General features: G+C 45.9%; 1 pseudogene; it reads right to left on the bottom strand.

The window, feature by feature from the left end:
- Positions 1-2,111: 2,111 nt before the first annotated feature.
- Positions 2,112-9,761, bottom strand: LOC116895894 (annotated as a pseudogene).
- Positions 9,762-11,997: the final 2,236 nt, after the last annotated feature.

Here is an 11,997-nt window from a genome sequence, read left to right as displayed (position 1 = left end):
CTCCAAACCCTCACAATGCCTGGGTCATCCCCAAGAAGAGACTTTTGAGGAAAGGATGAAGGCACAGTGTTCCATTTAGTTTTTGACATGCTGTTGCGTATTTATGGAGTTGAAAGGTTTTCATATTGGTTTCTCTAGGTTGGATGCCTTGGAGGCAAGGAGGGGTGCAAGCCCCAAAGCTGTGGAACTCTGAAACAGAAGCTCGGCAGGGGTAGGCTGGCCGCTGCATGTGGGATGAACCTCTCTACTGTGGCTCAGTTTCGCTTATTGATACCACGTGGGAGGGAAGCGCCCACAGTGCCAGAGATCCTCACTTGTCAATAACGCTCCCAATCTTGCTATTTATGTGACTTTTAAATGTTGGCAATTAAGATGAGTTAAAATCAAAACATCTGGAAGGCTGGTCCAGACATGCTCTGGTATAAAGGCTGTCAGGGCCCGACCCCTAGGCTGGTTCCCACTTCATGTTTCTCAGCTGCCTGGGTTCTAAAACCATCAAGTGTCATGCACACGTCCCTCATTCCCATGGCTTAAAAGCTCCATGCCTTGATGGTGGGTGAACTTTTCAGAGGTGAGGCCTAGCTGGATTGTGAGGCCTTTAGGTCATTGAAGGAAGGGCGCAGTGGAACCCTTGCCCTTTCTCCATTTTTTTATTTGTTTGTTTGTTTCATGGCCCTGAAAGGGCCAGATTTGTACCATCCCTTGTTCCCACCATGGTGCTCAGTCTGACTGCGGGCCCTAAAAACAAGGCCAGTCTATCACAGACAGAGCCTTCCAGAGCTAGGGGCTAAAATAAACATTTTCCCTTTCAAAAGTTGAGTATATCAATTATTTGTCACAAGGATGGAAAGCTGGGTAACACATGGCATAATCTATTTATACATTTTACTTTTATTCTGGTTAAGGACCATGTAAAGCAAAAACGTTTGGGAGTCAGGGAGATGTCGGCTTTAGCGAATCACGCTTGCAACAACTCTGATGCTCATAAAACATAGAGGCAGAAACCTACTCCACACAGTGCTTAGCAGATTCAGTAGGACTCTCTGTGTGAAAGGCTAGTTTGACTCACAGGTGCTCTTTGCATGGGTGTTACCTGACTAAGAGTTTCTCTCAGAATAGGGAGAGAGTTCTCTGTTTTGGTCACCTTTCCATTTGCTGTAACAAAATGTCTGAGCAAAACAACTTGAACGAGGAAGGGCTTATTTTGGCTTACTGTTTGAGGGGACACAGTCATTCCACCATGGCGGGAGAACCCTGAGCAGCTGTTCTCATTGCATCTCTGACTAGAAAGCAGAGTGAGGTGCTGGTGCTCAACTTTCTTTCTCCCTGTATGCAGTTCAGAACCTTAGTTCATGAGATTTAGGGTTGGTCTTCCTATCTCCTTTAACTCAACCTAGAAACTTCCTCACAGATATGCCAAGGGGTTTGTCTTCTATATGATTCTAGATCCTGCCAAAGTGATGGCCAATATTAACCATCATACTCGCAATCTCTCTCTCTCTCTCTCTCTCTCTCTCTCTCTCTCTCTCTCTCTCTCTCTCAATTAATATATGTGTAGGATGATGTCATTATGCAGCAAGGCAGGTCCAGGATAAGGTGTAGCCTACCATTGGATGAGAAGGAAGGGTAGGTGGGGAAAAGTCTAGGAGGAAGAGGAATCAAAGTGGAGATGTCAGAGGAAGATGATTCTGATCCAGGTGGTCTAGGTAAATTTTATCTTGTCTAGGTGGGCGGTTTCTATCTTTATTAATTGGCGGTGAATTTATTCTGTGGATGTATTGTGGATTGAGTATTTAACATGTAAATCTGATTATTGGGTTACAATTTGTTGAGTCTTGATTTTACTGGGTAGGTGGCTGGAACCAGAGAGTTCCCAGCTGGCCAGGGTAAGTAGCAACGGGAGCAGAGAGATCTCTGGGGCCAGAAGATAGCTAGGCTAACGTGGCATTGTGCCTCACTAAAGCCAGCCACTGCTGAGATAAATTAAGGTTAGTTAATGCTAGGGAGCGATCGCTCGGGTCCGAGAGTACCAGGAGCACATCGTAGAGTGGTGATGAGTGGGAACTGGTCGTGCCCTTTTTTAATCTTACTGCAACATATATGAGATTCCTCTACTCCTTCATTTTCTCAGTAGTTTCTTCTTTGTATTTGCCCTTCTCCTGTCCTACTCGTCTAGAATTGTCTTCCTTTCCAGGATTTTTTCTGTGGTCTTTGTCTAGCTTTAGCCTGGTAATACCAACACCCCTTGCTGGGATGAATGCTCAGGTGGACAGTGGTGCCATTAACCTGTTCTTGCTGTACTCCTTCAATGTAGACAACGTGTTTCACAGGTCCACATGGCAAAGTGGAGCATTTTGCTAATCTGCTGGCCTTTGTAGTGTCCTCGGACACTCTGAACTTTTGGACTTGAACTCAGATAAAGCATCAATTCTTTTGATGGGTAGAGATTGAACACTGTACCTCTGTCTCAGCTTGTTGGAAAGAGGGGACGACATGGTCTTCCTCTGAATGTGAGAAAGTGCATTGTCATATTGTCTGTGGTTCTTGCTTCAATCACGAGTCAGAAAGAGAATGAACTTTACTTTGGTAGCTGCCGATCTAGCAATGGCAGATGTACTCTATCAAGGACCATCTGTGACCTTCAAGAAGTTCAGAATTTTGAACCAGAAGAAACCAGGAAGAAACAGAAACTCTGTTAGTTAGGAACTGTAAAGACATCCATTTTATCAGAGTCAATGTAGTTGGAACTTTGGCAAATGAATGCCTTCATTCATGCAGTGTGACCTGAGGAGACCATGACCTCTTTCAAAAGCAAACCAGAAAGTCTTACCTACAGCTGAGTGGTGAAGTAACAGGATGGAGGTTATGTTCTTCCTGTCTATTTCTGTGGGATCATTGACCTTGGAATTGAATAGATGAGCAATATTTAAAATATTTCCTTCTTTTGAATCCAGTAGGTCTGCTGTTACAGTCTACTTCTTCTCTCCCAGCTGAGGTTGGCAGTAGGAACAGGACATTCTGCCAGTCACGATGCACAGGGTGGGTCTGAAAAGTCACCTGGTGCTTCCTTCTTGCTTTCTGATTTTAGTAACCAGTTTTATTCAAAAGAAAAACTCTTTCTTCTTTGCCTCCCTTTCCTCCCCTTTCTTAGAAATAGAGCTCTGGGTTTTGGCCTTTTCAAATGTGTCAGGAGAGTATCTTTCCTCTAGGTCATTCTGACTTTCAAATTAAACATGAGTTGTTTCTTGAAAAATATTCCTCGAGGCTCTATCCAGTGTCCACTCCCTTCATTTACCCCCCAAGCATTTATTTTAAAAATTTATTGGATTTATTCATTTTATTTTATGTGTAAATGTTTTGCCTTCATCTATGTGTGTGCATCACATGCATGCTTGGTGCCTGCAGAGGTCAAAGGGAACGTTGGCTCCCCTGGAACTGGAACTATTGATGGTTATAAACCATCATATGGGTGCTGGGAATCAATTCTGGCGCCCTGCAAGGGCAACTAGTATTTTTAGCTGTGGCAGTCTCTTCAGCCCCCAGCCAGTGTTTTCTAATAACACTTATCTACTGAGAATGCAAACTTGCAGAGTTGTTTTAGAATTTGTAACTTTATTTTACAGTTTATTTGAACTGGCTCTCAGTAAGGGCTATGGATTGTAATTGTTGGATATATTAAATCTTTGGAACTATCAAATTTTCCCTTTCAACTGTATTGTTTATAAGATACTCATCATTTCCGTTTTGTTAAGTTTTTCCACAATTCTCCATCGGCTCTGTGGGTCCCCATGGTGTTGTGAAACACCCTCCCCTCTCCTCCATGCTTCCTATAAGCTGGAATTAGATCCAGAGGCTTTGCTTTTTCAATTCTGATTTCTTCTCTTGGCAAAGAGTTATATACTTTCACACCCAACATTTGGTGGGAGCGGACACTTGCTGTGTAGGTAGACTGTCCTGCAGAGATCTCCATGGCGACATGGCTGCTCCAACATGGCCCTGCTGGCCTGCTGAGCTGCTAAGAGCCTCGAAGAGACCAATTTCTTTCTTTCTTTTTTTTTTTTTAAAAGAGTCATTTTATGTATATGAGTGTTTTGCTTGAATGCATATTTGGGTCATATGCATCCTGGGTCATATGAATTTATGGACAGTGGTGAACCACCCTGTGGATGCTGGGAATTGAATCCAGGTCTTCTGCAAGAACAAGTACTCTTAACTCCCAAGCCACCTCTCCAGCCTCAGAGACTTTCTTAATGTAAAACGTTCTAATTACTTTAAACTTAAGGAACTGTATATGGCTAGTAGCTACCTGTTTGACAGTAGACTCTAGACCATGGATCCAGGAAAGGCCACAAAATCATAACTGAAATTTTCTTTCCAAATAAGACACTTCCTGCTATGGACTGTTCGTTTGTTTGTTTATTATTTATTTACTATGAGGTTCAGTTCATATAAGGAAGTGAGAATGTACACAGCCATGTCCCCTGAGTGCTGGGATTGCCTGTCTGTACCACCGTCTTTGAAATTTAGGTGATCACCTGCTCCTGGCGTTGCCAGGGCTCCTCATATTGGACTTTCCAGCAGGTTTTGAGGATGCTTATTCCTCTTCTATGCAGAATTTTGCATCTCAGAGTTTCAATGTGGCATTCGCAGATCGAGTGATGCTTTTATGCACCATGTAAAGACGATCCTTGTATTATTCAATGCTAATTTCCGTGCCAGCAGAGATCTGATTACAGGCAGAACTTTGGTACTATTATGAAGCCTATCCTGCCTTAGTGGTTTGTAAACATTGACCTCCATTCCCTTCTGATGGGTCAAATAAAGAGGTGAACAGCCAATAGCCGGGGTGTGGAGTCAAAGCAGACTTCTCGGCTGAAAGAGAGCGTCGGGTGGGAACTGGAGGCATGGTCACCAGCTGGACATGGATGAAGAATCGAGTGCCAGGAGGAAACTAAAAAGGCCAGGTAATGGGCTCTGTGACAGGACATAGGCCAGGCTGTACTGTCGGGTTAGAATAGCTGAGAATCTGTCCAGCTACAGTGCCCAAAGCTTATAATAAATATAATAAGTCCCTGTGTCATTATTCAGGGCTGGGGAGGACATAGGCTCAATGGCTACAATTAGCTCCCAGCAGAGCATAATAGGATCCTTTCCTCTAAGCCTCCAGGGCTGTCATCTTTCTCTGATCTCACTCACAGAAGACAGGGCTTTCTGTCATGAGAGGGTGCTGAGAGGGCAGCTTTTCTGCTGTGGAGATTGGGTGTGTCACAGAAGAAATCTTTAGCAATATCGGGCCACAGCTGCTTGCAAGGGGTAGAATACAGACCTGGGTGATATCCTAGAGAGAAAGGGCTTCACCCGTTATCATAAGAGGAGTGTGTGTGTGTGTGTGTGTGTGTGTGTGTGTGTGTGTGTCTGTGTCTGTGTCTGTGTGTGTCTGTCTGTTTGTCTGTCTGTTTGTCTCAGAGTAAGCTGGTCTTATGCCAGGAAGAAGACTGACAATACTTTAGACCAAGGATGGATAAACTTTTCCTATAAAGAATTAGATGGTAAATATCTTGGCTGTGGGACTCTAAACCATCTCTTCTCAACTCTGAATCACAAGACAAAAGCAACTCTAAAAAACCAGTTCCTCCCCCTACCAGGTGAACAAACCCAGAACTGTGACTCAATCATATCTAATTTCCAAAATGAAGCAGTGGGTTGAACTTAGCCCATGGCTCCTGCTTAGCATGCCTCTGCTCTAGACTTTCGGCCTCTTGCTTTTGCATTTCTAATGTGAAGTGGGTGTTGGGGGATGAGAAATCAGCAGCTCTTCAGAAGACCCAAAGTTGACATACTCCTAGGCTGGTGAATTTGGATTAGAGGAAAACAGAGGACCTTTATTTCCCAGGGCACTGAGAATGCTCAGTTATCCTGATGAGTCCTGTTCACAAAGTCTGCTGTGGGATAGGTCTCATTAATACTAAGATGAAAGGCCCTCAGGATGGCTTCCTGTGGGAGACAGTAACACTGGGTCACACTAGCCCACGAGGGAAGCAGTGGGCATTTGGGTTGGATAACATAGGTTCAGGGCACAAGGCAGGTGGTATGCATGGGACAGGACCAAGACTAGGAAGAAATGTTTCTTCTTCTTTTCACTTCTTACAGATGACAGCTCTTGAAGGTTCGTTTTCAAACCCTTCATGTAGTTGCTATGGGGATTTGGCTTGTCTTTCTTTTAAAACATCCCTTAAAAGTTGTTGGGGATCAGCCATGTGTATCTGTGGGTGACAAAACTTGCTGACAAACCTGTAGACCTGAGTTGGTTCTCTGGGACCCACGTGGTTAAGGGAGGGATTCAACTCCTGGAAGTTACCCCCTGACCTTCGCTCAGGTGCCATGGCATGGGCTGCCTCCCAACAGGTATAAGGAAAAGTTGTTGATGTGACCTGCTTCGCTGAAGCACATGTCACGGCAGCTATGTCGTTGACTGCTCTGGCAGTAGACCTGGGGATGAAAAGGATATAAGGGCTTTAGCACAGATACAGAAGAAACAATGGAGATGTTCTACTGCTCTCAACCTCAGATCTCAGAAACCCTAGATGCCCAGCTCGTGTGTTAGGAGTGACATTTGGACATCACAAGTTCCTTATCTCTCCTTATACCTGTCTCCTGGGAATGGCCTGTAAGACCGACCTCTTCAGGGTAGGGGGAGTGAACTCAGTAAGGAAACTCGGTAACCTACGTGGCATCAGGAGAGTTGACCTTTTAAGAAGACATCAAGTGTATGGAAGATACTTAGATCTGTCTGAGGGGCTATGCTCTTAGCACACACGCAGCAAGAATAAACGAGTCTCAGTTTGCATTTCTGCACACTCAGAGATCTGGCCATGAGAAGACAGACCAGACTAAACAGTGAAGTCACACCATGAAGGGAAGGGGCTCAAGAATGAGCTGTTACTGGGCTGGTTGATCCTTAATACTACATTCTTTTTTTTTTTTTCGAAGCTGGGGACTGAACCCAGGGCCTTGCGCTTGCTAGGCAAGCACTCTACCACTGAGCTAAATCCCCAACCCCTACTTTTTTTTTTAACCATGAGGTATCATCCTTCCTGTGGAGACTACTTTCTTGCTTTGAGTCTTATTGTGATATTAACCTGTGAGTAGGACTTGTATATTTCAGATAACATTTAATATCTATTAAGTATTAAAACTGCTTACTGGATGCTAATTTTAATAATCCATTATATATGAATTACATGATTTCCTTGTGTTTTAATTTAATTTTTTTTTCGGGGCTGGGGACCGAACCCAGGACCTTGCGCTTCCTAGGCAAGCGCTCTACCACTGAGCCAAATCCCCAACCCTAATTTAATTTTTTTAGAGCATCGTGAGACTGAGATTAGAAAGACATGAGTGAAGTTGGACACAGAATTAAAGAGAGCTTCAAAAACATGGTCAGGAAATCCTAGTGAAGCAACTTAGAAGAAACACCCAGATGAACAAAGATAATTCACAGTGAGCATCATATCAGAAGTCTAAGGAAGACGGCATGGTAGGGTGGAAAGAGAAGAGAACCCAGGGGCTGTGCCAAGGGAAAGGGGCCCTCACCGGGGCATCTAGTGGGAGCCTCTGGCCAGCTGAGAGTTGGAATCCTAGCACAATGAACAAGACTCACTGGGATGGGATCAACATGTAGACAACACTCCTTTTCTATAGAGATACTTTCAAGGAGGATGAAAATGGCAAACATGTTTAAGGTCTGTGAGAGCACACCCTTGAACATGGCCTTGCTCTTCTCCCAATAGTTTCTGGGAACTTGGTGAAGAAAAACTCCCTAACTTCCTGACCCCTCATTTCACATTACTGGCTGCAATCCTGCCCTGCACCTCAAGAGCCATACCATAATTTAGATTCCTAAGCAACCTACTGGAGCTGTGACTTCAGAACTCACCCAAATCTCATAGGCAACTCTTATGAAAGTAGGGAAGTGTGCTTCTCTCTGGAGAAGCCCACATGCTTTCTCCCTGTTTTATTCTCTGGACACCTCTTTCTAGTAACTGCACACAAATCTATGTTAAAATGCTTCCTTTTGATAAGGCACATCTCTCCTTAACACGGACTCAGCCTACAATTCTTTCTTTGATCAAGTCAAGAATCCAGCCTTCACCTGAGTTGAGGTCTCTGAATGGAAGGCTGGCTGCTACAGCATGGGGCTCTGTCTGTCCTTGTGTCCTACAGCCACTGACAACATCATCTGACCTTGCAGTTGGGTATCCCAACTTCACTCACTTGACTCTGGTCCTTTAAAACTTTACTTTCAAAACAAGCAGCTAGGGCCAGCAAGATGGCTGAGAGGTTTATGGAGCTTGCTGCCAAGGCAGATGGCTCGAGTTCAATCCCTGGGACCTTCATGGTGGAAGGAGATTCTGCAAGTTGTCCTCTGACCTCTACTTGTGTGTAGTGGCACACATGTGCCCTCATACATGCACATACACATTCATTTTGTGTTTATGTGTGTGCGCGCACTCATGCACTTCAACATGTGGGAGTCAGAGGACATCTTTTGGAGTTCGTTTTCTCCTTCTTCTTTGTGGGTCCTAGAGATAAAAATCAGATTCAGGTAATCTTGGAAGAGAAACCTTTTGCTCTCTGGGCCATCTCACAGCTCCTAATTCACATTTTAAATGAACCAAGCCTTTTGATAATGATTCATTCATGAATGCAGAGTCCTCATGACCTAGTGAACTGATGAATGTCATACCTCTCCACAGTGTGGACCGAAGACTAAACTTATGAGACATGAACCTTTGGAACACAAACTGTAGTGTCTGTATCTTCTGTTGCATTCTTTTCTCATATAAACTACATCCATTCTAATCTTAACTTGTTTCAGAGTCAATTGAAATGTCCAGAGACCAGACTCTAGGGGGAAGTCAGACATGGGAGGCACTGAAGCGTGATTCACTGGATTATTCTCCAGCTGTGAACCTGGGAAACCAAAGCAAAGTCAATTGCTCCCAAATACAACATTGGGTCAGGCCCAGGACAGACACTGTAGGTGTAGGAGAGGCCCCAGGCAAGACCAAATCTCAACAAAGCAGACATTAAATCTTAGGACTCCAGAAAGATTTTTCCCAGTCCATGAGCTACAAGGTAGATACCCTGGGAGAAGGGATTGGACCCCAGACCTCAACAAGTTTCATATTCATAGCTTTCCTGCCCTTAGTGTATGCTTCAACTCTGGTGCTGGGGCCTCATGCCTGCCACTTGCCCAGGCATTGCACACTGGTGATTTTATAGTCCGGGAATCTTGTCACACTCCTACTGTGATGGTTCCACCAGGCATTGTTACAGGAGCCTTAGAGACCACTGGGGATGAATCCCTGTCTAATGGAATCTGCCCTTGGCCCTGGGTAGATTGGCATTGGGAGACATGGCACTGTGATCTTCTCAAAGCTTAGAACATTACATACATTGTCTCTTCCTTTAAGAGTTAATCCACTGGGGCCAGTCAATCACCTGACAAAAGACTATCCCTCAGGAAGACTGTCATTCAAAGGAGGGATGAACAATTATCCCTTTAATGAGATGCACTTTTCCTATCCTGACATGGTGACGCACAGAACTTCTGTCATACAGCACCGTGGAGCTTGCCTGCTTTCCTGAGTCCCAACTTAGAAAAGTATGACTTCCCATTTCTTTTTCTTTCTTTCCCAAGCATACTTTCCTGAACACTTTGGTCTTCCTTACTCTTTCTCCACCTTCTTGTCTGCCATGTTGGTGCTTACCAAAGGATACGACTTTAAGATTTTCAGCTGGCCTTCCTTGTTATTCCTCTGAATCCATCTTCAATCAGACTAAGAACACAAAAGAGGGAACTCAGTTTCCCCATGCTGCCCTAACGGGGACTTGCTGTGGCAGTCAACACTGTGGCAACTTTCTGCCTGAACTAGGCTGTCTGCAATATTCTGACGTGGGGGTAGAGCCCACTGTGGCTTCCATCACTTACAAGTTCTGTGTTCCTGCAGAATTACTCTCAGATGGGTTACCTCCAAGGTCTACCATTTGCTCTGTTTAGAACAATGGCTGGAGCCACTCCGAGGCCTACTTGAACTACGGTGAGCAGTGCTGTGACAGATGGTGGGTCAGACCTTCATACAGAGCCACACATGCTGGTGCCTGGATAAGTGTGTGTGTGTGTATGTGTGTGTGTGTGTGTGTGTGTGTGAGTTTATCTGTCTGTGTCTGTGTATCTGTTTGTGTGCATGACTCTGTGTGTATGTCTATGAGTGTGTCTTTCTGTCAGTGTCGTCTGTGTGTCTCTGTGTGTAGGTGTACACTTCTGAATCAGTTTTTGTGTTTTTGGTAACACACAAGACTTCAGTCCTCATTGCTAATGCAGCACTTTTCTGACTGGGCCACTGCTTCAGCTCCTCCGATCACCTCATGAGCTCTTATTACCTGTTTGTCTGAACTTAAAGCAAGTGCTTTTTACTGTCAGTCTGCGTCTCCAAGACATCTCAGTTCTGAGATACAACAATAAAATAAAAAACCAAAAACAGAAACGAGCCCTTCTCTTGTGACGAAAACAGGTGCCTAACTGCCTGGCTCTTTTCTTTCTTTTAAACAATTGGTTTGTGGTTCCGTGTAGATCCAGGATGATCTTCCTTATGTTCCAGAAACATTAATCCTCTTCAGAGGAATTTGCTCAATTAATCAGTGATAATTGGATCAAGCCACGAAGGACAGCGCACTGTGCAACCAGCAATTGTGAAACCAGGGGTCAGGATTTCTTCCTGGTGGGAAGAAGATAAGAACCCAGTGTCAGCAGCACAGCCCTGGGGGTGGGGGGAGGAGTTGGGAGGGTGGGAGGCATTGTGTGTTTTCCTGGTTAAACTGGGGGAGATTTTGAGTTCCTTGTCCGTCAGCTCACATTACTCTTGCTCCCATCTGCTTTGATTCACATGGTTTCAGTTTCAAAGCTTTACGGAATAAAGCAAAGCAGTTGAGAATGCTGACAAGTATTGGAGCCATGGCTAAAGTCTTATTTCCCCACAGTTAAGGGTCCAGTCCGCCATGGCTGGCACCATGTCTGGTCCACAGTGGCTGTGGCAGCAGGCGTGCTCAACCATGGTCAGCATCGGAGAGAAAAGATTGCTGATGCTCAGCTGGCTCCTTCCTCTGGTCCATGGATGCTCAGCTGGCTCCTTCCCCTGGTCCATGGATGCTCAGCTGGCTCCTTCCCCTGGTCCATGGATGCTCAGCTGGCTCCTTCCTGGTCCATGGATGCTCAGCTGGCTCCTTCCCCTGGTCCATGGATGCTCAGCTGGCTCCTTCCCCTGGTCCATGGATGCTCAGCTGGTTCCTTCCCCTGGTCCATGGATGCTCAGCTGGCTCCTTCCCCTGGTCCATGGATGCTCAGCTGGCTCCTTCCCCTGGTCCATGGATGCTCAGCTGGCTCCTTCCCCTGGTCCATGGATGCTCAGCTGGCTCCTTCCCCTGGTCCATGGAGCTCAGCTGCTCCTTCCCCTGGTCCATGGATGCTCAGCTGACTCCTTCCCCTGGTCCATGGAGCTCAGCTGGCTCCTTCCCCTGGTCCATGGATGCTCAGCTGGCTCCTTCCCCTGGTCCATGGATGCTCAGCTGGCTCCTTCCCCTGGTCCATGGATGCTCAGCTGGCTCCTTCCCCTGGTCCATGGATGCTCAGCTGGCTCCTTCCCCTGGTCCATGGATGCTCAGCTGGCTCCTTCCCCTGGTCCATGGATGCTCAGCTGGCTCCTTCCCCTGGTCCATGGAGCTCAGCTGGCTCCTTCCCCTGGTCCATGGATGCTCAGCTGGCTCCTTCCCCTGGTCCATGGATGCTCAGCTGACTCCTTCCCCTGGTCCATGGAGCTCAGCTGAGCTCAGCTGACTCCTTCCCCTGGTCCATGGATGCTCAGCTGGCTCCTTCCCCTGGTCCATGGATGCTCAGCTGGCTGGTCCATGGGATGCTCCTGGCTCCTTCCCCTGGTC

This window comes from Rattus rattus, chromosome 3, assembly GCF_011064425.1.
Source record: "Rattus rattus isolate New Zealand chromosome 3, Rrattus_CSIRO_v1, whole genome shotgun sequence".
Lineage (NCBI taxonomy): Eukaryota > Metazoa > Chordata > Mammalia > Rodentia > Muridae > Rattus > Rattus rattus.
The sequence above is the reverse complement of the archived record's forward strand: the minus strand, read 5'-3'. Positions and strand labels throughout refer to the sequence as shown.